At 37.5% G+C, this 27,692-nt stretch overlaps 1 protein-coding gene across 12 annotated transcripts in view; it reads left to right on the top strand.

Moving 5' to 3' along the window:
- The window catches only part of TENM3 (teneurin transmembrane protein 3), a 2,524,603-nt gene that overhangs the window by 813,476 nt on the left and 1,683,435 nt on the right, over positions 1 to 27,692 (top strand). The window lies entirely within an intron of this gene.

Raw genomic sequence — 27,692 nt, 5'->3', positions numbered from 1 at the left:
GTCAAATACCGTTTTATTTTATTCTTCAACATTTCCTCAGCGTATAACAGCAGCTTAATTCTCTCTTGTCGACTCATTTATTCTCTTGTGGAAATAATTTTTAATGTTTAGAAATTATATTGTGAATAAAAATACAAAAAAGTATGCTTATAACTATTGAGTATACTAATAATTATTGAACACGATGAAACTGATTTTGACATTTGATAGTCTAACACAGACTTCTGTATATTGGTATGAAAGATAAAAAATTTACTGTGGGCATCAGGTAGACCTGGGTTGAAGTTCAGATTTCATTATTTGTTACTTATGGATTTTAAAGTGGCACTTTAAAGAGACAGCATCAGTTGTATGCAGAGGTCTTCTCTCTTTAGTCATGGAAATTTTTGGATAGCACATCTTTCTAAGGAAAAGTTGGCCAAGTCTCTGGCTAACTTATCTATTAAGTCATGTGGATCACTACTCAACTGGCAGCAAAAAGAAGTGCAATCCAGGTATTTTTATTCAGTGTAATCTTAAATTCTCGTATATTATCTCTGAGTTAGGAGAAATATTTTTAAGAGGTTTTTCTTAAAGAACATGTAGTCCGTATCTATAATATATTATAGAAAACTACTTCTTAACTTAGGGAGCTGAGTAACAGAACTCATTTTTATTTCATCCTCCCATTTGATTATAGTCACTTGGTGTCTTCCAGTATTTTTTGAGGAGTGATAGGAAAAACATGTAATCAGTACAGACTCTAACATAAGAAAGATGCCAGGGTTTTAATCAACCACAGCCTTCTTTCCTTTGATCAGTGGGAGAGATTTCAGTGAAGTCTTAGGACCAGAAATACTTTTGGTGCTTATCTGGAATAATTGTTGATTTTATTATAGGAAATTTTTCAAACATTTGACTTTCTACATTTACCTCTTTGTATTGACTATTTTAAAGTCCAAAGCCCAGATGTAGGTTCCATATATACTAATACCACTAATAATATTAATAAGTAAAATATCCATCACTATGATCAATACATATTAAACATCTATCAAATACTAGGTATCGTACAAGACTTATGACATAATTTTATTTAATTCTTCATAAAACCCTCGAAAAATAGTGCAGGTTGTGATGAAATTACATTTAGTGCTATTTCTGGCTCCTTGGTAAATCCAGGTTTTTCTTTATGCTATTATTAATTAATACTCTGGTTAGAGTTTACGTAACTCTGTACTGCTTAAATTCTTTCGTGAACTCAGCTCCCACTAAAATGCACATTTAAACGAGGACAAGTATTTTGTCTGTTTTGTTCACTGTTGTATCCTCACAATTTAACCTGGGTGCTCAAAAAATATTTACTGAATGACTGAGTGTAAAAATGCGGTATAGATGAATATATATATATATATTTACCTCCATACACGCCTAAGTGAAAGACAGAGACTGAATTCTGTAATTTTCATATATGGATATTAAGATAATAGACCTATCAAGCTGTGTTCCAAGAGTTAGATATATAGTTAAAGGGTGACATATAACAGATGCTCAATAAAGTGTAATTATTATATTCTGACAATAATGTAGACTAGATATCTTAGTATAAAACTTTACCTTCAGTAAAAAAAAAAAAATTGTTCTGCAATATATCACTAAATGGAAAACAAACATATAGGGCAGAAAGGGAAATATTTCTGTATTAAATTACAAAATCATAAGTAGCAATATCAGGAATGCAAGAAAATAAAACAGTAATCTGGAAGCAGCAAACACAGAAAGAGATATAATAGGATAAGGAGAACATAATTGATGTCTTCCTAAAATTTCTCAAATGTACGATTAATGAAAAAAATAGTGAAGAATATATTTTCTTGAATTTTCAAATAGAGTGTGTGTCATGATAAGATTTCATTATTGTCACTATCAAGATAAAAGTTTAAAAGATATTTTAATGCCACAGTAATAATAGCTAAGTTGTATCAAGCAGTTTACAGCTTACAAGATACTCAGTTGTTGCAAAATGTTTTCACAGTGATTAGCTACATTTTGCAGTTAGACCAAAGCATGTGGATTTGCTGATATTTGACTTTTTTTGACTGAGAAACCAAAAATACATAAAAAATAATTTTATGTCACTCTAAAAGTTTTCAAAGCTTTTAGAAAATCCATAACTTTCATCACACTTTATTTTTAATGTCGGCTACAAAAATCTTGGATCCAAGACTGTCTTGTTTGTCACTGTGTCTTCAGCACATAATACCTATTATATGTTTGCTAAATATTTATTGAGAAAAATCTTATTTGAATTTTGCAGTAACCATGGGTGAAGTAATGCAGATACTTTCAATCTGCATTGCTTAGTTTGCTTAATAGGCTGTTATACCCACAATTCTTTGTTCTCATTTTGACTGGTTCTAGACTTCAGCATGGTTCTTCCACTCATGACTCATATACAACTGGAAACCCACTGATACTGCTTTGTTGAAAAAAAGCAAGTGAAACTGACTGTTAATAAAACAGAACTCAAGCATCTTCCTATTTTTTTTTTTCTTTCTCTACAATTTATATCTTCAAGATCATACCTGCAAGGCAGGGGTTACTCTGCCTCTTATGAAGAATGTGTCTCAAAAACATAGTATATTGGATTCAGTGTGATCTTAGTCACCCAGGCATGAGACGAACAACCCTTCTCTCAGGCAGCCTGGCAAGTTAGAAGTCTTCTTAAGCAGATCACTGGCCTAGCAACAGACAGATTCAGCAAGAGGAAAATAAATCACTCAGATTGAAAGTAATTTTTCAAAAAGAAATGGAATTAAGATAGCGGAATTCAACCAGACTTATAAACACAAGATTTTACAACAGACACTATGTTTGAGGGATGGGAGTTGATCTCACATTAATGTGGGTTTGGTTTAATCAGTTGCCAGCAGAACGGAGATTATTTAGTGACCAGTGTCCCCTGTGTGTGCAGTCTGTGATGTGACAGCATCAGGTCGCTCAGAAAACAGAGATCTGGGCTCAGGGAGATTCAAACAAATTAGTTTATATTTGCTAAGCCTTTTTTATGGAGGAAAAATAAATCTACCAATAAAAGACACACTGTAATTAGTCTCCCTAATGGAAAAGTAGGGTCTGATTAAGAATCTTCTGCTAATGCACTCTAGAATTAGTTATAACCAAATTACTGAAAATGTTCAAAAAGCTCTTCTATTATTACTTGACTTGCTTTGTCTCATTTGTCATAGAGCTTCTGCAACCTTTCTTGCTGAGCCAATGTCCTTTTTGCCGCCTTGCATTTTCCTGTGGGCCTGAATTCCTCAGCGCTTGTGCTGGATCACCCAGCAGGCACAATTAAGGGAGTGCATTAGTTCTTCGGCAGATAATAGAAGCTTTTAAAGAGCTTTCTAGAAGAGTCTGCCTGGCATAGTTCTATATTTTTAAGTCAGCTGGACTCACTGTTTCATAACCTGAACAGCTTGAGTAATTTGCAATCACAGAAATATATATTAACAAAATTGAAAGAAAGAAGGAAGGAAAAAGATGTTAGTGGAGTAATATATTTTTATTCAGCTCCTTCTACACAATTATTCATTCTGTATATCTGAAAGAAACAGAGGACAATTAGCCGAACACCAGTAGTACCTGCTTATTTACATAATGTGAATGTGTATCAGCTAACAGTGGTTCTCTTCGTATGCACAGCTTCCTTTGATCACTTTAACTGGTGAATGACATTGGTAGACAATGGGATGAAGAAAGTATCAAAGCCACATAGCAATGCTGGGAAGAAAAAAAAAAAGAAAATTGCTGATTCTTTTTCCTACATGTTGGCAGACAACATTTAATTGCACTGATGAGTGTAGTTTGACTAAATGGCTTTTAAATGCATAAAACAATAGTAAATCTTTGTTTATCTAACACCTAGGTGCTTGGCAGGGAAATATTTTGATTGCCAAAATATAGGATATCACAGAAAACATGATAAGAGATCTCTTTGTATGTTTTATTTATTTATTTATTTTTTCTTCATGACTGTTCCACCACAGAGTGACTGCATTGTAATCTTGGGATGGGATGGGGGAGATTTGCATTTTAGCAAGAAACATCGATGAGGGTTCTTTCTTATAATGAAATTTGGAACAGGGAACTATGGTCTGTATCTTATCTATTTACTTGTTTAAATGGAGTTGCAAGTGTGGACATGCCTTAACATGCCAAGGGATTTGGAATTTCTGTGTTCCCAACACAAATCTACTTGACAAAATGAGGAGATATTCAAATGAATCAGTGAAATTTTTTGTAGTCCCAATTTACTTTTTTACTTTTATTTTACTTTTTCAATATATATTCTTTGAGTTCCAATTACTGTGCAAAGCCCTGGAGATACGTAGACAAATGCCACTTGGTCCTTGCCAATAGGGAACCTGGAGTCTAGTGTCAGAGGCAAGGGAATAACCAGAACACGATAATTTTGTGGGATGGCTGTAATCACCACAGACTACTGTGGGAAAACACCTGACAGGTCTTCCAGAAATGCGGTGCTGCTGAATTGTATGGTGCATTCAAGGGACGGAGGACCGGGTGGGATAAAGCTGTGTCCAGCAGGGCAGGTAAAGAGCAAGGTCAGGAAGAGCCTGGCATTTCATGCTGATGACTGTAGATTCTATCCAACGGGCAGTAGGGCAACCCCAGAACTTTTTAAAGGGAAGAGTGAAATATTTAGATCTGCTTTTTTAGGAAGATCATTCAAGTGACTGTGTGGAATATAGATTAGAGGGTTTTAAACTGGAAATGCTGCCTGCATGTCCTCATTTACCTGGATAATTTGTATCTATCGGAGTGAATGGATCACATTTTAAGATACTGCATGTCTGTAGCTTACAGATTTTTCAAATGAAGGTCATTAAAATATCTTTAAATACACATTGTCTAAAATTGTTGTGTGACTCGAGTGCCTATATTCTTGATGATTGATCTGAAAAACAAATCTAGAATTTTTGGTCCAAAATGTCGTGTATTGTGTTTTTATCCATAGCATTTTTCAATGAAGGTCAAGAAATCAATAATTCATTGAGGTTCCATTCTACGGTCTTATTCTTTTGTTGTAACAGAGATCAAGCAACCTAGAATAAGACATAAGATGAGACCAGAGTCACGTACATGCTCATATTTCAAGTGGGTACTTGTGCTCTTTCTTTGCAGTAAGTAAGATAAATTCTACATTTAGCTCAGGCAGTTAAAAACAAGGGAAAATTGCAAGACTGCATCAGGAGACTTGGGTTTTGGACCATACATGGATAGTAAAAAACTGTATAACTTTGAACATTTTCCAAATCGTCTTGAGTTTTAGTTGCTTCAGCTTTAAAAATCCCTCTTTCAAATGAAAGTATAAAAGTTATATTTAGTTCTCTAATGCCAATGGGGTCTGTGCAATTAAATATGCCTGTAGATATAATCTGCAAGTATAGAGTTCAGTTATCTCAGAATCAGAAATAGACAAGTGTGATGTTGCCTAGGATTTTCAATTACGCATTCCACTTGGAATGGAAGTTTCTTTCAATTTTAAGTAAAATGTTAGGGATAAAAATACTAGCACCATCTTTTCTGAACGTACGTCCAATATTGGGGTTCACATACAGGTCATAAAGCACTTATTTATCTTTGGCAGGAAGTATCTTGTGTGGGAGTTTTCTGAGCCGTGTGAAACCCCAGTTGAAAATACGGCAAAATAAATCTTCACATAATTGTTTTTCTTTATTATAAAAAATATGATTCAGATCATACCCTGAAAACCCATGTTTTCTTGCCCAAATCATCCTAATATTTAGCTTCCTGATTCAAGTAGGAAAAGTATATGTGGTTTGCATGAATGTTTGTGAACGGTTGTTTGACTGCTGTTCTGTACCGCCTGACTACTGCTTGATAGAGCCTCTTTGAGCAAGGAGATGGCGATGCTGTGGTGTGAAATACTTCGAAATTATGGTTGCTGAGAGAGCCTGCAAATACACCATTAATCTTTAAAATTTAATTGTGGCAGTTCCCCAAGAGTCCTTGATCAAGTGATGGTTAAAAATAAAAATTAATACTATTGCTACATTATACTGGAAAGCTCTTTGAAAGCATTTTAAGGTGATACCATGGCATGACTAACAATTTTTGTATATATCGTACTGTATACATAAATAATACAGAAAGGAGTATATGCATCATTTGATTTTTCTCCAAAATACTAACTCAATCTGATTAAAGCAACAAATTGGAGTGTAGTGTGCAGGGGAAAAAAAATCAAAAATTATACACACACACATGCACACACAGATATGTCAATTTAAGCATTTTCTAAATGTTATATGTTTCATGATTACTACAGAAATTTTGAAAATAATAGGTAAACAATAAAAAATAGAGAAGAAAAATTACCTACAAAATTTACCTATAATCCCACCATGCGACACTCTTTAATATACATCTTTAATATACATCTCTTTAATATACATCTCTTTAATATACATCTTTTATGCTATTTTTTGGTTCATCAAACGCACATACACATTTTAAACATCAAATAAAGGCCTCATGCTTTGGATATCATAGGCCTTATGCTATTCATGTTATTTATAACCTGCTTTTGTTTATTTACCAATATATTTCCAAGTCAGTACGTGTTCTGTTACCACACCATGTTAGATAGCTTCACAGATTTCCATTATCTGGGATCACTGTATTTAACTTAAGCAGTAATCTATTATTATGCGTTCACTTATATTTGCTCTATTTCTGATATTTTTTTATCATATGCTTCCATGAATATATTTGTAGTTTGATCTGTGTTCATGATCATAATTTCCCTCGAAAAAACTCCTAAGGAAAAATAATATCTACATTATACACTAGGGTGACTGTCTTACTAGTTTACATGCTTATCAGTACCACTCATGTTCTAGAGAATAATGCGCATTATCTTCAACAGCTTGTCCCAAACTCTATTTTGGGGACACTTAGTGTATAACAGACATTAATAATTGATCTTGAATAAAATAGTGAAATGGTTGATAAAGTTTGGGGACTTGTACATACTGAGTCTATGTACAGAAATTCCCATCCCTTCTTGCCATTTAAGGATATTACTCTAGCACTTCTCTCTCCTCTAAATGGCATCATCGCTCTTTCCCACTCCATTGGATCTTTCCATCAGATTATAAATATGTTATTTTTTTCCATCTTAAAAAAGCAAATGAAAAACGTTAAAGCTTCTATTTTTTTTTTTTTTTAATAGGTGTTCAACTTTTTTCCAGATTTTCTGTTTTTGGTTTTTTTTTTTTTTTATTTTTAATTTATTATTTATTTATTATTTTTATTTTTGGCTGTGTTGGGTCTTCGTTTCTGTGCAAGGGCTTTCTCCAGTTGCGGCGAGCGGGGGCCACTCTTCATCGCGGTGCGCGAGCCTCTCACTATCGCGGCTTCTCTTGTTGCGGAGCACAGGCTCCAGACGCGCAGGCTCAGTAGTTGTGGCTCACGGGCCCAGTTGCTCCGCGGCATGTGGGATCTTCCCAGACCAGGGCTCGAACCCGTGTCCCCTGCATTGGCAGGCAGATTCTCAACCACTGCGCCACCAGGGAAGCCCCGTTAAAGCTTCTATTATCCTTACTTCTACATCCAGGCACACTTCGCTCTCTTTCTTTACGGTCAAACTCTTCAAGAGTTGTCCGTGAGAGAGGTTTCCATTTTTTCTCCTTTCCTTCTCTCTTGAGCCCACTCCAGTCCATTTTTTTTTTCCCCCATCACCTGATGTAAATGCTTGTTCAAGATCATCGCTGACATCCCTATTGTTCAGTCATTTTAATTTGAGACAGAGCAGCTTTGACAGAGCTGTTCACTCCCCTGCTTCTTGAGACCTTTTCACTTGGCTTCCAGGTCACAAAGTTGTGTAGTTCCTTTTACTGCACTAGCTGCTCCATTTCAGAATGCGTTGCTGGTTTCTCTCAGCTTCCTACCCCCGAAATATTGATGTGCTCAGGCTCTGCTTGGGCTTCTCTTTCCTGTTACATTCACGCTAGTCTCTTGATTTTAAACGCTGTCAATATGTTTATGCTTCCAAATGTATATCCCCAACTCAGGCCTCTGCCTTAATTCTAGACTTTCATATCCTAACAGACAGCTCACACTTACATGTCTAAAACATGCAACTTTGTGGTTACAGCTTGCTCCCTAAGAGTCCTCAGTAAGTTACAGCTTCATTCTTCCATTTCCTCAGCCAGTGGTCTTGGACTCAGCCTCAATTTCCCTCTTTCTTCACACTCCCTTTATGATCCATCACAGTATTCTTTTGCTGTATACTGAACATTCACCCAGAGTCTCACCAATACTTACCACGTCCACTGCCACAGCACATGTGTTAAGCCTCTGCCATCCCTCTAGCAGGTTATTGCAATCTTTTGCTGTATACGGAACATTCATCCAGAGTCTCACCAACAGTTACCACGTCCACTGCCACAGCACATGTGTTAAGCCTCTGCCATCCCTCTAGCAGGTTATTGCAATCTAGTCTTTTCCATGGTTTCCGTGCTTCTGTTTCAGTCCATTGTTGTATTCATTCCTGGAATATAGATGCATTTCCTGGAAGGAGAGCACCCAAGTTGAAGCCATGAAGAGAGTCCTCATACTAAGGAAGACAGAGGCAGTGTCAGTGGCAGATTCAGACTGAGAGCTAGGCAAGAGTGAATTATTTTGTAGTAAGTTAAATTATGTATTCATTCATTGCACAAATACTTTAATGCTTTCCATGTGCTTGGCTGCATCAGTGAACAAAAGAGACACATCTCTGCTTGCATGGTGCTTGTATTCTAGTAGAGGAGGAGAAAATAGAAAAGAAATAAAATAGGTGTTATATAGGTGGTGAGAAGTACTATAGAGAAGTCTTAAGCAGGAAAAAGGAATTGGGAGCATTTGAATAATACTGGAAGAAAATGAGGGACTGAGCCACATAGGCGTGTGTGGGAAGAGTTTTCTAGGTAGCGGTAACAGCCTTGGTGAGACCAGTGCGGTTAGGGTCCAGTATGGAATGGGGGTCAGACCATGTAGGGTCTGAGTGAGATCGGAAGCCATTGGAGAGTTTTAAAAGGAAGAGTAAAATGACTTAAATCACATTTGACCAGAAATTACACTGGCTCTAACATTGAAAACAGAAGGAATACGGTAACCACAGATCTCAGCTTTTTAGAATCCCACATCAAAGAGCCCTCTTCTGCTGCCACATTGGATAAATGTGATAAATAGAAACTCTTACGATTCTCTGTTGATACAAGTAAATACTCATCTGGAAATACCACTTTCACTGAGGACTTGTTTCTACTTTTTGTTTGCTTGCTTTATCTGGCACACATATTAAATAAGAGATTAATGGTAAACTTACCTCAGACTATGGAAGAAGCATTTCTGCTGCTGAATGCAGAAGCCCATGGGTGAAGCTAACAAGCTCCCGAAGACTTGGGAGCCCCCGTTTCTGGAAAAGAGCGTATGCATCTATCCTTCTCCCATGGCGCGTCGCGCGCAGACTGGTGTAGAGGTTGTGTCCGACAATTACGTCAATAGGCTCCTCATCCTAACTAAGAAGAAATGAGGGAGACTCAAGTAGAAGTGGCCTCCTTCCCTGTTCAGTTCATAGTTCAGGGCGATACTTGGGCTGAACAGACAGAGGCTCTACTTGGATAGTTAACACTAGAAGGGCCAGGGTGCAGGCCACTGAGATGGAGACATGGCTCTTTGGTGGAAGATGGAGAGACGGTTACTGCCAGGTGGCTTTTGTCTGCACACCCCAGGGTCACTGCCTTAGAAGAAGCTCAGGGAAAGTTTCAGTCAAGAAAAGAAGACATAGTGTAAATCACAACTTACCTTAACTGGCGATTTGTTCATGTTTAGACATTATTGCAAAGATGATTAAGTTTATCTGAATGATCACTCCTCTTGGTGTAAGGTACATGGCTACAGTTATTAATAAAGCATTCACTACTGTAGAAAGTCTAACACAGATGTCAGACTTTTTGTTTAAAGGTACTGAATAATGGGCACTTGTGCTATTGGCTACTAACAAGGTGATAGCAAACTTTCTTAGCAAATTGTAGCAACTGCAGACATGTGAGTCCTGGATCCTGAGAAGGATCTAAACAGGCATTTATTGGATTGATTCTGCTCCTAATTATATACCACCCTTTGTTTTGATAGCCAGTGGATCCATGAACCTATCTGAATTGAGGCAGTTATTTTATAATTACATTCTTTATTAGATTTCTTTGTCTAGATTCAAACGAGAGAATGACTGAAAGGGGACTTTCTTCTCCCACTAAAATGTAATTTCCGGTGGTTCTCTATCCCGGCCCTTGTCAGAGTTCTTGGCTCATAAAAGGTATTTAGTAATATTTAAATTGTGTATTGTGCTATAAATGTATGACTGAGGTAGTGCTTTAAAGTCATTTGCTACGATGGACTACCCAGTGAATTGCTTACTGCTGTCGTGATGCACCAACTCCATCCTGGGAGCAGCATTGTTTTAAATAATAAGCTGATTACCTCAGCTCCAAAAAATATTCAGTTGGTAGGCTCTTCACCAGTAGGTTCATAGCAAATATATTTCCTCTGGGAAACTTAGTAAGTAAATGAATGGAAACGTGAAAAATTTTAAATGATGGTTTAGAATGAGGAATTGTTTCTTAAATTGTGTAGGACGGAAGCATTTCTCTTCCTACAATGTTGACAGAATTAAGGTACTTTTGAGTTAAATTTTAGATTTATCACACCTTGTATTATCAGCCTTGGCAGCGAGTAGATTTAGAAGAAAAACCAGCCTATTAAAAGCTCAGAATTTATTGTTTTCCAAATGTCCACAGAGAAATGTAGATACTGAAAGAGATGTTTATTATCAGCAGTATTAGAAGTACATGTAATTGTTTTCCTTATGAAAATATCTGTAAGATATTGTGCATGATATTTTGATTATTTTCCTTTTGTTAATTGAGTAAAGTTGCATTTTAGAAATTTTACTTTATCATAAATGAGGACAACGATTTTTGTTTGTTTGTTTTCTTTTCTTTCTGGAATATACTTAATGTAGAAAATTCTCTCTGGAGACCTGCAGAATAAACTTACAGCTATGTTGAAATACCATTTATTTCAACATAAATGCTATTCACAAGTGACAGAAGATTAAGTTCACTATAATAAGGTCTTGCTATATCATATAAATTTGCAGCAAGAAAATATATTCCCCTATAGGGTTTAAAAAAGAGGAAGTCTTTTTAAAGGTCACATGAGTGAGTATCATTCCAGAGAAATTTAATCAGAAGTCTCATTATATTTATATAGAATTTAAAAATTCTATTTATATAGATTTAAAAAATGAAAGGGTAACATGGTAGGTGCATATATTATTTACAGCAAATCCCAGATGAGTTTAGGAAAAAAAGTATAATAAACCCTCTAGCTATTCTTTGCCCCCAGGTAGCAACATTTATTGGAGAAGCACATGATTTTCTTAAAACTTTTTCAATTAATTTCTTTGTGTTAAACTACGCCGTGTAATTTAAATCCTGCAGTTAATATATTCCCAACTATTTGACTCCTTGGAGGCTCTATATAAAAGGAAGGTTTTAAAGTTGGTGATATAACCTGAATTATTCAATTTGGAACTGAAAAAATTTCTTAGAAGCTAAGAACATGTTTTCTTTTAAAAAATATTTCTGTGGTAAATCACGACACATACATACTCATAGCTTTTAAAACAATTGCTTTTTTTTTTTTTGAAAAACTGTATACTTCCTACAGTCATCAAAATACTGTACAGTGGTTAAAAGTCCAGGCTCTGGAGTTAACTGACTGCTTGTAATCTAAGCTATTCCATCTAAGAAAATGTATCAGCTTCTCTTGTTGGAACCACACTTAGAAGGTTATTGAGCAAATTAAATGAATGCAGTAAGATGCTTAAACCTATTCCTAGTACACAATGAGAAATCCCTAAGTGTTAGCCCGTATTTTGAGATACTTACAAGTGTTAAGTGGTGCAGGGGATACAAAGGTAAGTGTGTCGTGAACGTGTGATGGGCTGAATAGAACCATTTATTCTTTCAGTAATTCATTCAGCAAATGATTAGGGAGCGTCTGCTTTCTATCAAAGTTGAGACTGTGTGATTTCACTCGTGTGAAATCTAAAAGTAAGTAACACAAATGAACAAATTAAACAAAAGCAAACTCATAGATTCACAGAGCAGATAGGGTCACCAGAGGGGAAGGAGGCTGAGGGCCTGGTTGAAATTGGTGCAAGGGGTCAGCTGTATGGTGATGGATGGTACTAGGCTTACAGTGGTGATGACGTTGTAGTGTATACAGATGTTGCACTACAATGCCGTACACCTGACACTGATATAATTTCTTTTAAAGTGAAAAAAAAAACCAAAAAAACCCAAGAATCCTGACTGTAAAGAGGAGGAAATCAGTAATTTACAGGAGAGTTGGTTTTGTTTGTTATACAGATGTTGAACTACAACGTGGTATACCTGAAACTTACATAATTATTTAAAGTGAAAAAAAACCCCAAAAAATCCAAGAATTACGACTGTAAAAGGGAGGAAATCAGTAACTTACAGGAGAGTTGTTTTTGTTTGTTATTTCTTTCCTTTTAAGATAAGATTTAGGAGCAAAGGTGAAGGAAGTAATAGAAGGGCATTCCTCTAAGATGGAGGAAAGAGGAGATAAGGTCCCTTAGTTTGAGGGGAGTGCGGTGAGAAGTTAAAGTTTCTATCCCATTGGCCTCTATTTTTTCTGGAAAACTGAAGATGGTGGGTCATCTATTGAGACGGAGGGATTAGATGAGAATTGAAGGGATGCTATGGCTGTAATGTTTGTGTCTCCCAAAATTCACGTGTTGAAATCCTAATGCCCAAGGTGATGGTACTAAGTGGTGGAGCCTTTGGGAGCTGATTAGGTCATGAGAGTGAAGCCTTCATGACTTGGATTAATGTTCTCATACAAGAGACCCCACAGAGCTGCCAGGCCCCTTCTGCTGTGTGAGGGTCCAGTGAGAGGTGTGCAGCCTGGAAGAGGGCTCTTACCGGACCATGCTTGGCAGCCCAACCGTGGACTTCCAGCTCCCAGAACTGTCAGGTCGATTTCTATTGTTCATAGGCTACCCAGTCTGTGGTATTTTTGTTACAGCAGCCTGAACTGCCTGAGACAGGGGCTTGAGAAAGGGGCAATTCTAAAATAGCTTATATAGAAAATGGTATAGTAGTAGTAGTAGTAGTAGTAGTAGTAGTAGTAGTAGTAGTACTAGCAGGAGCGGCAGGTCTGTTTCTGTGCCAAATGCTGTTTGAAGTGCCATGAATATGTTAACCCTCCCAGGGACTGTATGAGGTAGGTCTTAGTAGTAACCTCATTTTACAGAAAACTAAGAAGTGGACATTAAGTAATTGCCTACTTATCCAAGATCCTCAAGGCCTGTAATGAAAGAGCTTGTTTTTGAACCCACTCCAGAAGTCGCATCCTATACGAGAACCCAGAACTCCAGAACGCAGATCCTACGAGATCCAGTAAGTGAGGTGTCATAGGAAAATAAAATACTAGTATACACGTAAGTCCAATGCAGGTTGCAATAGGATAAGTAATAGAAACGTTTTTAAATAGTCTTGGAGTACAAAGAATATAAAAAAGGGATTTGGAGTCATTAGCTAATACCATAGTTAAAGGCATAAAAATGCTACTAGGACACAATAATAACCACAGTAATAATAACACACATAGAAATATTGCATATTGGATTGCCCATTATATACAATTCTGATCAAATCCTTAATAGAGTAATTATTCTATCATAGACTTCAGGATAAGAAGGAAATATGGTAGATTCGGGAAAGATACAGAAGAAAGGTATAAGTGAATATAAACTTAAGTGTATAAAAATACCTTCCACAGGTATGACCATCTACTATACATACCACTGAAAATACTAACAGAAAATGAATTTAAATGTGTGCCTGAGAGACTTAGGTTTAACACAGAAGGAAATAATTAGTTTGTTGTTTGGAACATACTATGATCTTGTTTTAAAGAAAGTGGTAGAAAAATTCTAAGTTTCTTTAGGGAGGTAATAATCATGATAGTTGAGATTTGCCACCACCTGTTAGCTCTTTGTGTGTGTCTCCATCCCCTCATCTGAAAATGGAGGTAAGAGAGTATCTATAATATTTAATAGTGTTCTAGGGCTAAAGCAGTTAAAGCACTTAATGTGCTCAGCATAATGGTTGGCCAAGAACATTTAATCTATGTTAGCCCTTCTCTTTCTCTTCCTTATTACTGTTCCTGTATTCCAGAATATTTATTTTCCATAAATCTTCCTTTATACCCATAATGAATATTGGATTAGTCAGCAGAGAAAATAAATACGTCTACATTTAAGATAAGAACTTTACTCTCATAGATATGTTCTCTAGCCTGGATGACTTGACTGATTAACAAATTAGTCTCTAAGTAAAGAAGGTTTGAATTTAAGTGTGGACAAACATAACATATTCAAATGCTAGGACTGATTCTAATTATTTGCACTTAGTTGGATTACTGCATTGTATTTTATGAGTTGCATTATCATCTTATTACCATACGACCACGGCTGTGGAGGAAAAGTGTATTTTATGTGATTCAGGAGGAACAGTTGGGGAAAATTGCCCTTCATTTGCAAATCTCTGTTGATCCTTTTCAATAGTTACCAAAGTAAAGCTGAAGCATCAAAGTGGTGTATAAAAATCATACAAACTATATACGAAAGTGTCTGTGCTTTGTTTTGACTACTAGAGAAAAAAATTCATTGTAATTTAAGAATCATGATGAGAATGGGGAGCAGGGAAAACACCATTGCAAGATCCTGGCACCTGTATTTATGAATAGAATGCAAATTATATGTCAAATTACACATATTTTCAAAAACTGAATTCTCCATCAATGATTGATACAGCATTTAATAAGTTTCTTCTATGTTTTTATCACCTGCCAATCCCCCTATTTTATAAGTGAGCTGTAGACCACATGAGTGTGGGATAAAGGGAACAAGTGTAGTACAGAAATTAAGATCATTGAAATTCCCAAGGTATAGTCTCTGAGACCTTAGAGCATTCCCAAATCCTTGAATGTCCCAATAACAATTTTAGATATCTTTCCTTAAAATAGAGTGAAGTATAACTGGAAACTTCCTGAGATTCCCCCTTGGAATCTTAATGAGTCCCTTGTAGGTAGTGACCAGAGGAGAACACCTAAGCTCGTTTGAAAGATTCCAGGCTGTGGGTTAGGCTCAATCTCAAGATAAATGAAGATTCCTGCACACTAGCCTCATAGCACTAATTAAATTCAGGTACAATTACAAATTATATCATATTATTGATCGTCAGGGTTAGTCTCAACCAGTCGAAGCTGTTGTTAAAGCCAAGATTCACAAGATTTGCTCTTTTTTATTGAGATATTAAGTACATGGTATAAAAGAAAGTGAATTAGAGAAGAGTGTGAGCAGTATAGACTTTCCCTTGGGAAACCAGCCACAGAAAACATAGGGCTAATAGCACTAGTAACGAATGCAGTGGCCATCCAGTTCTGAATTCTGCCAGTTTGTTCCATTAGTTGCATTAAGTTGTTATAGGCATAAAAGCAATGCTCTCCCTTCGTCCCTTTTTAAATAAAATTAAGGAAATGCATAGAATTCCCTTAGTTGTGTTTTTTTTTTTCCCCCTATACACTTTCCTTAAGCCCTTGGCACTGGCTTCTACTTGCCTGCTAGCAAAAGCTAGCAGATGATAAAATGAATGAACAAGTAGCAAATGAATATTAACAGAAACCTCAGAAACGGCCAAGCAGCTTGTTTTGTGTGTGTGAACATGCGTGCTAGTGCTTGTGATTCTATATTGGATACATGTAATAAAACCATACTTTTCTGCGCGTCGTTTCTATGACAGAGTTCAGTATGTCAGTGTGTCATGGTGCTGCACGGAGGGGGTGGTGTTTTACAGCCACCGCCGTGGTTGGTAGGTTCCGCACCACCGGAAGACGTTTAGGACGGGGACTCCAGGAGGGAGCGGTGGGAAGAGGGAGGGCAGCAGGACACAGACCGCCAACGTGGATCAACGTGGACATCTGTGTGGGATGCGTGGGGACATGGGGTGCTCGTGGTTCTCGTCCCTGGGGAGTAATGAGACGTCACAAAAGGGTTATCGAGGGAAAGTAGAGCCATTCTGCCTCTGTTACTTAGTACAGGTTTTATTGTATAAAGAGGCAATGGAATGCCTATAGAATATTCATTTCTAACAACATATAGGAGATCCAGTCCTATTTCCTGGTTTTTAACATCTCCGATTATAAGAGGTGTTCCTTACCTTTCTATTTTTGCAGAAGTTTAATTTACATCTATCCAGGTACTTAAATAAATGGGTTGAAATATTGTTTACTTTTGTTGTCATTGATGTTCAGCTGCTCTATGTCAGGGGAAATCATACGGCCTTTCAAAAGCCCAGGATATGAGCTTACGGCTCTGCCTCTTTGCATATTACTTTTTGCCCTTTGGGGTTACCTTAAAGCCAGATGTTACGTACTGGATTGGTGCAATCATTTTTCTTTGATGAGGGAGTTACACGGGATAAATTCTGAGGCAGAGAAAAGAGGAAAAATTATCTTTTTGTTGATTTTTCTCAAGCTGACATGCTACTACGTTTGTAGTAAATTGTCTTTTGTTTTCAAAGAATTTTTATCAGGGACATTTTCTGAAACAGATGCCTTCCCTTTCATTATCAAATGTCTGTCATGTCCATGCTCTCTTCCCTTCTCCCTGCCATCACTCCCATTCACTCAAGTGTTCTTCTTCTTTTTTTTTTTTTTTCCCCACGTAAGTTTTCCTCAACTGGATAGCGATTCGTAAACCTCTTGAACTCAGATACCATGTTCTTTCATTTGAATCAATGACTGAATGATTCAGAATGGTTTTATAAAGATGAAATAGCAGATTGCTTATCTTATGAATCTTCTTACTGAAGCCTTATACATATTTCAATGGCACATCCAGGATTTTGAAAAAAAGCACTTCTGTTGTGGGGTGAATCAACATGGATAGTTGCCAAATAAGACCAAAAACACCTGTCAGATGGGGGCTGGAAGAGTTGCTGGGTGAAATGTGTTCTCATGGTCACGTCTAGAGAATTGCCGTAGCCTTCTAACAACTCCGTTTCCAGATGCTGTCCATCTCATTCATTCTACACTCCATACCTAGTTTAACCTTCTTGACACCACTTTATTGTTATTCCCCTGTTCAAAACTCTTGTGTTACACCAACTTTCCTACTGTGCTTAAATTCATTGTCTCACATCTGTCTTTACAATACGCTATAAAATTCTCGAGGGAAGGGAATATAATAAACGATTTTTCTATTTCTACCTATCTATACACATGCCTAACTACACATACTGTACTGTCAGTGAATGCTTCTTGAATGTTCAGGTTTCTGCATATGAACTGTAATGTTGAAAAATATTAGTAGGAAGGGGACACAGTGAACCCAGAGTAAGGAGTTTTGGTGTCCAAGTTCTAGTTCTGCCACTAAAATTCACTGAAACTCTGGATAAACCACTTTCTCTCTGGGCCTCAGTCTGTCCTTGGAAAAAATTGGGGTAATGGAAGAACAGAAAGACTAGACTCTCTCAAGCCCCTCAACACTCAACATGTTTTGTTCCTATTCATCATTATTGAGTGCAAAGGCAGTATAAGTTTAGACCTTTGGTTGAGAAAGTTAAAAAAAAAAAAATTAGGTATTCAACAAGGGGAGGAAGCCACAGATTTCCTTCTGGCATATTTCAGAGTCTGTAGGCCTTGAAGAACATCTGGGTCTATATAGGTGTATTAAGTTCCCCACCCTTGAGCTTCAAATTGCAGAGAAACAGTGGGCAGAGTGGGAAGAGGACAATGGGCTGTGCTTTGATCAGGCTTGGGTTTGAGTCCAAATTCCCACTCTCATTGTATGACCTTGACTCACACAGTTTTTCTTTGCTTCTGTTAAGTCAGGTGTGAAATGGGGCTAAATACTTACCTTCAGGGTTGTTTAAAAAATGTATGAATTGGGCTTCCCTGGTGGCACAGTGGTTGAGAATCTGCCTGCCAATGCAGGGGACACGGGTTCGAGCCCTGGTCTGGGAAGATCCCACATGCCGCGGAGCAACTGGGCCCGTGAGCCACAACTATTGAGCCTGCGCGTCTGGAGCCTGTGCTCTGCAACAAGAGAGGCCGTGATAGTGAGAGGCCCGCGCACCGCGATGAAGAGTGGCCCCCGCTTGCCGCAACTAGAGAAAGCCCTCGCACAGAAACGAAGACCCAACATAGCAATCAATCAATCAATCAATCAATCTAAAAAAAATGTATGAATTACATACATTCTATGTACAGTCCTTGGTGAATAGCAAGTGCTCAGTTAATCATAGTTATTACTATTCCGGAACTAAAATCAGGGCTGCTGAGGCAGTAAGTCTGTCTCACTATATCAAGTATCACTAAAAGTACAGAATGAGAAGGAAAAAAGAAGTGATGAACCTTGTTAACCTCCCAAGAAATAAGAGTTTTATCTCCAACCCTCTAATAAAAGGCCAATTTTCAAGCTCCTGATTCAAAGATTGTTTTTATTCCAACATGGCTCTCGTCCCAGTTATAAACCCAGTTCAGAAGTAATGATCATACAGCGAATATGCCTAGTGATCCTGCACAGGTATAAGCAGAATTTAGGCAAACACGGATTTACGGTAAATAAACAAATAAAAATATATCAGTCTGCCCAAGAGTAGACAAGCGGTTTGAGTTTAACACAGTTCCCAGTCCTATTAAAATACACATGGAGATGCTGAAGACTCTCCCTAATAGGTATTTACTGTGTGTCACAGTGTGAAACATCCTGGTCTGCAAAAATCGTGAGATGTATTTTCCGGATAATATTGCTAATAATTTTTGGTTGCTAAAAATGAGTCACCATAAAAAGAACATAGCGGAGGGGTGGTGGTGGGATGAATTGGGAGATTGAGATTGACATATATACACTAAAATGTATAAAATGGATAACTAATAAGAACCTGCTGTATAAACAAATAAACAAAATAAAATTAAAAAAAAAACACAACATAACATATTAAGATCTTCGATGCATAATTGAAAAAGACAATCATGGTCAGCCCTATTTTATAGTGTTCCAACCATAATTTATTCTCATAATATTTACTTGTAGTCTGAAACCATCATAAATTAGTCCATATTTCACCCCTCAGTATGATCCCCTATTTGCAGTGTATATTGTAGAGAAATCTATGGGAAGCAAACAGAAGTGGCTTTTCTTCCACAAAGTTTACTTATTTCTTCATTCTGTAACAACTGAATATATTCACGAGGCACTTATAGGCAGGTATTCTTTTTTCTCTTTGTTTATAACTTTGGTTTTAGGATTAGAATCGTGACAGAATTTTGAGAAAATTGTCAATTTATGATTATGTTCCACAAATTGTTTCCCAGAAGACTACCTCCTTTGGGTGGCTATCTGTAAATTTTTTTAAAAAATTAAAAATTAATTTATCTTATATTGTTTTTTCCTAAAAATGGATCTAATGAATAAAAACACATCCTTTTTTAATTTTTTTTGCTATTTCACTACCTGTAATGTTGAATCAATGACAAATATTTATTTTCCTCTGAATGTTTCTCATGTCTAAATACCAAGATTCTGTTACTGCTCTTATACAGGATTTTAACTTCACCCCCTCTGACTTATCAAAAGTCAGTTGGTCTCCGCAGGTGGCCTCCCGTGCTCATCACATCTTGCACATTTCTACCCCTCTCCTGACGTGAGGGTTTGCTGCTGTAAACTATATCTGGCCATGTTACTTCCTGGCCAGAAGTTCCAGGGTCCACACTTACAAAATTCACCCTCCTATGTTGGTCCATTAGTGTTCTTCCCAAGGACCCTCTGTTCACTTTCCAACTCACCTCTTGCCTCTCTGCTTTAGGACTTAAATATATTCACAGCAAACCACTCTCCATTGAACAAACGTGCCATTTTCTTAAACAGCTTCTTAATTTTTTTTATCAGTTCTTTTCTCTGCGTAGAACCCTCCTGCTCCAGCCCCTTCTCCATGTGAGAGACTCTATTCGTGACTGAGCTTCAGTGTCACCTCCTCTGTGAAGTCCTCCCTCCTCTAGCAGACAGGATTTGTGACTCCTCTGGGCCTCTCACAGCATGTAGTCTCAACTCTCTCATGGTACTTACCACAACTTTGGTTATAACACCATATTACACTGTGGTTTCTCTTTAAACGTCTTCCTACACTGTGATGTCCTCAGAAACGGAGTGTTCCGTATACATGGTGATCTCTCCCATGCCCGGGCTTGAGTCCAACATTATAGACCCTCCGTGTTGAATACATGGGCGAATGAAAACTTGTTGGAATGGCTGATTAGTTGACAGATATTACACCTATTTTAATAGGGAAAGAACTGTCCTGTGCGTTTTTAATATGAGTTTACTTAAGTTAATTAACTACTGGTTAAAATAAATAATTTATATAAAGCTCAACATATTTATAAATACTCGTTTTTATTACACAATTATGACTGAACCATTGAGCAACAATTAAGAATAATGCTGCAGAAGGTGGCAAGTAGGGGAGGGATGGCAGGGAAGGAAGGCCAAGTCCTGCTGGTAGTGTAAGTGCTGATGTGATGTCCACTCTCAGTCTCACCTGCCCTTGGTTCTTTCTGCTTAGTTTCCGTTCCGTTGCACTCTCAGTCTCACCTGCCCTTGGTTCTTTCTGCTTAGTTTCCGTTGTGTTGCACTCTCAGTCTCACCTGCCCTTGGTTCTTTCTGCTTAGTTTCCGTTGCGTCGCACTCTCAGTCTCACCTGCCCTTGGTTCTTTCTGCTGAGTGTCCGTTCCGTCGCACTCTCAGTCTCACCTGCCCTTGGTTCTTTCTGCTGAGTTTCTGTTCCATTTCACTCTCAGTTGCCGGAGTGCTGTAGCTATGTATTTATCATCCTCTCTCCACCTCAGTTTCCACTTACAGGATTATTACTGGTTTTGTTGCACATGATTATTAGTATTTCTGTTTACCGTTCCGTGAGGGGGTGTGTCTGCGTGTGTTTGACATGTGTGGTATGTGCATGTCTTAGTCTGCTTAGGCTGCTTCAGCAAAATATCACAGACTGGGTGGTTTAAAAAACAGAACTTTATTTTCTCACAGTTTTGGAGGCTCGAGTTCCAAGATCCAGGAGCTAGCAAGGTTGATGTCTCATGAGAGCCCTCCCTTTGGGTTGCAGGGGGCCACCCTCTTTCTGTGTGCTCACATGGCCTGTGTGTGTGTGTGCAGAGAGAGAGAGAAAAAGAGAAAAGAGAGAGAGAAAGGACTTTCTGGTGTCTCTTCTTAGAAGGACACTAATGCTACTGGGTCAGGGCCCCATCCTTATGACCTTGGTTAACCTTAAAATTATTTCCTTATTCCAAATACAGTCACACCGGATGTTAGGGCTTCAGCGTATGAGCCGCCGAGGTGCAGGGGTGCATTTACGACACAAAAACACGTTACTGTAGAATTTGCTGATAGAAGCTCTAGTCCCATGAAGACTTCAATTATGAAGTGGAGTAGAGGACTAAGATACACATGTTTTCCAGGAAGCAGGATTTTCAAGGAAGTTGTGAGTGTAGAGTCTTACTGAGTGTTCTGTGCATAACCCTCTTTCCTCATTAAGGTGACTGTATAATTTTTTTCTTCTAAAATTGGAAGCAGCATCTCTTTGCACAATTCATCTTTGTCAGACTTCTGCTTCTGTTCAAATGCATTGTAGCCACTTTGATTAATTCTGGGGCTTGACGTTCAGAGTTTCACTTTGATAAAACATAGAATCATTTTATATAAAGTGTGCAGACATTTCTTCTATTTATTATGGCAACAGGCTTTGAAATTTCCTTTTCTTCTGCCATTCTAAATATCTGTTCAAGACAAGGTCTTATTTGGGGTACATTACCTCATTGTCATTTTTTATGTCATCTGATGATTAAATAAAATATAAATGTGCTTTCTTTCCAGATTTTCATATGCCAGAATCTCTCTCATTAGTCATAGTTTGCAGGCTTCTCAAATTTCATTGTGTAAAGTCATAGGGTTGGATTATTTCAGAAGGCACTTTCTTAGTGCTTCATTAAAGGTAGAGAAGCAGCAGCATAGTATCTGTGAGAATTCTGATTAGTGGCTCAGTATCATCAAACTGGCTCAGACTGCTTTGTGGGAGAAAAAAAAACAAACTTGAACTTGGTACATTACTCAGATTATAATAAATATGAGGATATATATTGTAAAAAGGACTTGGATAATGCACTATACCTTCTTTGATTAAGGCTGATACAGGTCTGTTTTTCCTTCAAGATAGAATTGTGGCTTATATAATGGATCCTGAACTTCTTAAAGTATCGTAATGTGGTAAAAACATGAAAGTCAGGCTCTGTCTGCTGATTTTTACAAACAGTTGTATAGCTTTTGATATGGACTCAGGGCCATGAAGCTCTGCTCATGGACCTTAACGAGTAGTTACTAAGGTTTAGTGATGCAGATTGGTTATATGCAAGTCACAGAATTGACTTGCGATGTTGAGTACATGTCGTTTAGATTTTACAAAATGTGTACCTTTAATCCATTTTAAGTAAAAGTTTCATTTCTATGATTTAAACAGAAAGGGCAAAGGAGATTATGAACTATCTGATCAAAGAAAATCATTTCAGATGTTGAATCATGTTCCATTATTATCATTAATTGGTTACATATATTCTTAGTTTTAGACATGTTTTTCTTCGTAGATCTATATAATAGCTTCCAATTTGATAAACCCTCAGGCACAAGAAGATCAGGAGCACATTACACATTAAGCGAAGAGAAAATGTAATTTTCATTTTGTTCCTTTTAGTAGCAAAAAGACTTTTTGAATTTATGTAGATTTCATAGATTAGGTTTTCAAAAAGTTACCATTTGCTTTAAAAATACTGTGTATAGCCTTATATAAAAAAGAACGGGTTGCTGCAGAATTGGATGAAAAATACTGTGTAATATTTTGAAATGATCTGACCTGTTGTTAATATGTAGATCTATTAAGATAAGTGATGTTAATTATTTTCATATATTAGAATAAAAATTAAATCTTGAGTAAGCCATCCATTTGAAATAAATGTATTTTTCACGATATAGCATAAATACAAAATAGTTATAGTAGTAATATTCTAATAACGTGTTTTTATATTGTATCTTTTTGCTGCTCACATATTTTTAAGCCCATCTTTGTTCTACTATGTATTGATAAGTTAGGAAGAGGATATATTTGATATATTTGTCAGTTATGATACCAAGAATTGTCTCAAAAAATAAGAGAAGCAGTTTTTAAAAATTATCTTTCTCTTCCTTAAGCCCACAAAAAAGAGAGACAGTGAGACAGAAATTTGCATTCTTGTTCTAAATACATTATCTGTATTCCTTTTTACCTTTGTGAATCGATGGGCCAGAGAAGTTTATAATAAATAGAAAGGTTGCGGAAACCTCCTGTCACATGAGGATAAATGGGTGAAGCATGTGGCGGCATGATGGAGTGTGTTTGGACGATAATCTGTAGCGGAATAGGCTTGGTGAAAATACGTTGTTTCAGGAAATGTCCTTGTACTGGGTTGATACAGCTAGTCTTTAGGGTCTGAGGTAAGATTACTGGGCTAGATATGCCAATCAGAAGGGTGGCTTTTTATTCACCTTTGCTGTGCACTCACAGTTGAAGTGAGTTATTTCTTTCATAGGTACCTGTATGTCCTGGGACATTTCTCTGATCTTGTTCATTAATACTACCTGTTGTGTGGATCCTTGGACCTCTGTCCTCTTGTAGTTTTGATTTAAGAATCTACAGTTTCTGTTTCTCTTATCTGTGCTAAAGTAGAAAAGCCTTATGGTTTTTTTTTTTCGCAATCTCTTCAGTTCAGAAGTAAAGTACCTCAGTCTCAAATTGCCATCTTATCAGTCAAGGCCATTTTGAGAGGACATAAGGGCTGACATAAATGGCCTTTTACACTATCAAGCTTGTGGTAAAACAAAGGATTTTCATTTCTAAATTCTAACCTTCCATTTATTTCACTCAATCCTGTATAAAATTTACTCCAGCTCTATATTTTGTACTTAAAGTTAAAGCCTTACTTACAGTTACTTACAATTAATTGTAAATTCTTACAATTAGAATTTTTCAAAAGTGAAAAATTCTATAATGTTAGACATTTTAAAACTTGAGATGATCAGTAGTAATAGATATGTAAATTATGTCTATATTATATATACTGTATATATTATTTAAATTATGTGCACATTAAAAACTATCTGTTCATTGTCTTTTCTTTTTTTAAGTATAATAGCTTAGAAAATACTATTCCTGAGACCCTGCTGGGAGGTCTGTGAAATCAAAACTCCTTTCATATAATAACAGTACTAAAATGTTATTTCCCTATTTCACTCTCATTCCCTTTTGAATATACAGTGGGGTTTTCCAGAAGAATCATGATATGTGATAATATCTCTCTGATGGTTAATGAAATGTGTGTTTTTGTACTCTTGTATTTTCTAGAATTTTCTAAAGTACTAGGTATAAATATGTGTTTTTTTCAGAGATTAGTTCCATTTGTTCCCAATACTTCTATTTCACTCTTACTTGCTGTAACCTTACTTTTTGCCTAGTATGAAGGTTAGCACACTTTTTCTGTAGATGGCCAGATGGTAAATTTTTTTGGCTTTGTGGGTCATAGAATCTGCCACAACTATTCCACTTTGCAGTGTAGCCAGAAAGCGGCCTTAGACAATAAGTAAACAGAGCATGATTATGTTCAAATTAAACTTTATTTATGGACAATGAAATTTGTGTGTAATACCAGGTTTATATGTCATGAATTATTCTAGCTTTGATGTGTTTTGTTCAATGATTTAAAAGCTTAGAAAACACCCTTAGCTCCTGAGAGTCCCTAAAGCAGGCAGCAGGCTTTGGCCACAGGCCATGGTTTGGCCGTCGCTAGCCAAGAAGACTTCGTTTGTGAAACACTGAAGTTTTCCTTACAGATACTTAGAAACACAAGTAAGAACACTTTGCCCTTTCCCTTTTCAGAAACTTTTCTAAATTTTAAAGCTTTAATCTAAAATATTATTGTAGAACATAATATTTTATTCTAAAGTAAAGAAAATGTGTTTACAATATTTGTTATGTTTAAGAATAATAAGCACATAAACAACAGTTCTTGGGGTTCTCAATAATTTCTAAGACTGTAAAGGGGTCTCTTGACCTTAAAGAGTTAGAGAACCCCTGCCCTAGAGGTGCTGCTGACCATCCCTTATCCCGCTTCCGGGCTGAGATGCTCATTTCCAAGCTGCTGACCATCGCTTATCCCGCTTCCGGGCTGAGATGCTCATTTCCCAGCTGCTGACCATCCCTTATCCCGCTTCCGGGCTGAGATGCTCATTTCCCAGCTGCTGACCATCCCTTATCCCGCTTCCGGGCTGAGATGCTCATTTCCCAGCTGCTGACCATCCCTTATCCCGCTTCCGGGCTGAGATGCTCATTTCCCAGCTGCTGACCATCCCTTATCCCGCTTCCGGGCTGAGATGCTCATTTCCCAGCTGCTGTGTGTTCTGGCTGTCATGGGTGAGAACTTCTAGGAATTACCTTCGGGCAATAAAAAGTGTAATAGTTTCCTACTGCTGCCATAACAAACCACCACAAATTGGATGGCTTAAACCACCAGAAATGTATTGTCTTACTGTCTCACCATTCTGGGGGATTGAAAGTCTAAAGTTAGGGTATTGTCAGGGCCATGCTTTCTGAAGGCTCTAGGGGAGGCTCCTTCCTTGCCTCCTCCAGCTTCTGGAAGTTGCCAGCAATCCTCGTCATTTTTTGACTTAAAGATGGGTCACTGCAATCTCTGCTTTCATCTTCACTTGGCGTTCTTCCTGCTTGTCTGTGTCCAAGTTTCACTCCTTTTATAAGGATATCAGTCTTTGGACTATGGCCCGCCTTAATCCTGCATGATTTCATCTTACCTTGATTACATCTGCCAAGACCCCATTTTAAACTAACGTTACATTCACAAGCACAGGTGGTTAGGAATTTAATGCATCCTTTGGGGGGACACAGTCCGACCCCCAGCGAGGGCCGCCGCATCCGAGGCCACACTCCTGCCCAGGGTGCACCGCCTCCAAGGACAGGCGTGCTCGGGTCTCGGCCCCTCGCCTCGCCTCGAGTCGGGACATCGCCAAAGAGCCGTCCCAGTGCAGAGCTCCCCGTTGGATCATGTGACGCCTCGCTCGCTGCATTGCTGGACTGCAGTTCTCGCTCTGCCCCACCCTGCCTCCTCATTCCTCACGGTGGTACTCCCCGAGGCGCTCCTAAGTAAATATCCTGCCTTTAAACGCTGGAATCTCAGAGTCTGAATCCTGGGAAACCCACTCTATGTCATGTGCAAAAATATTCATTATTAAAAGTTTCTTGTTTCTCAACCTGCGTTTTATATGGGCTTTTGATCATAAAGATAAAGATTGTATTTTTCCAGTATATCTTCAGTGTAAGATTAGGGGCGTCAAGACAACTTAAAGTGGGGTTAAGGAGCAGACATGTCAAAGTATCTAGGTTTTGTTATCTTCACTTCTGCCTGATCATCTCATATCACAATTAGCCGTTTATAGGTACTTGATACTTGTACACATGAGCACCTCACATCTGTTTCCTTCTCTGCTTAGACACTGTCACCTAATTGTAGTTCACATAATCCTTCCTAGTTCCTTTCTGATTTTCCTAGAACTGATGGCATCATGTACACACAGGCATTTCTAAAATAAAATCTGATCATGTTTCTTATGTCACTCTTGTCTTTACAAAGCCCTCAATGATTCCAAATTATCCAAGAGTTAAAGTCTAAAACCTTTAATGTAGTCTAAAATAATCCTCATTTCTTGCCAAATATCAAAACACCCTTTCTGTGGTTCTAGTAAATTTCTTCTGTTTCTAGTGATAAAGTGTCATTTCCTGCTTTCATCCCTTTGCTCATATTCTTTCCTTTTTTTTTCTTCTGATAAATCTTTCACTGCACATCTTTCAACACTTACCAAGCATCACATTTCCTATGAAATATTTTGACTCTTCTATCTTCCCCTTTCCAAAATATTAAAATCTTTTCATTGAATGGAAGATTTGGATAGATAACATCTGAGATTGTTTTTGCAATGCTTTGATCTTTCATAAGAGTAAACAAAATTAGACATTTCCAAAAAAATAATGAAACTATTACGCCTTTTTTTGCCTGAAGGTAATTCCTAGAAGTTCTCACCTATGACAGCCAGAACACACAGCAGCTGGGAAATGAGCATCTCAGCCCGGAAGCGGGATAAGGGATGGGCAGCAGCTCTAGGGCAGGGGATCTCTAACTCTTTAGGGTATCAAGTACCGATGATTAAGTCATGTGCTGGAAGTGTGCCAAGGATGGAAGTGTGTCGATGATTTCTAAGGAAAGCAGTCTATTGACAGAGAGGAATCAGAAACAGGAAATGTGTGGAGAGGGGCCTCACCACTTTGCTTTACCTGTTGATACAGCCTCAACATAGACGTACCCTATGGGAA

Source organism: Balaenoptera ricei, chromosome 21 (assembly GCF_028023285.1).
Source record: "Balaenoptera ricei isolate mBalRic1 chromosome 21, mBalRic1.hap2, whole genome shotgun sequence".
Lineage (NCBI taxonomy): Eukaryota > Metazoa > Chordata > Mammalia > Artiodactyla > Balaenopteridae > Balaenoptera > Balaenoptera ricei.
Note: the sequence above shows the minus strand (reverse complement) of the source record. Positions and strands in the feature narration are given on the sequence as shown.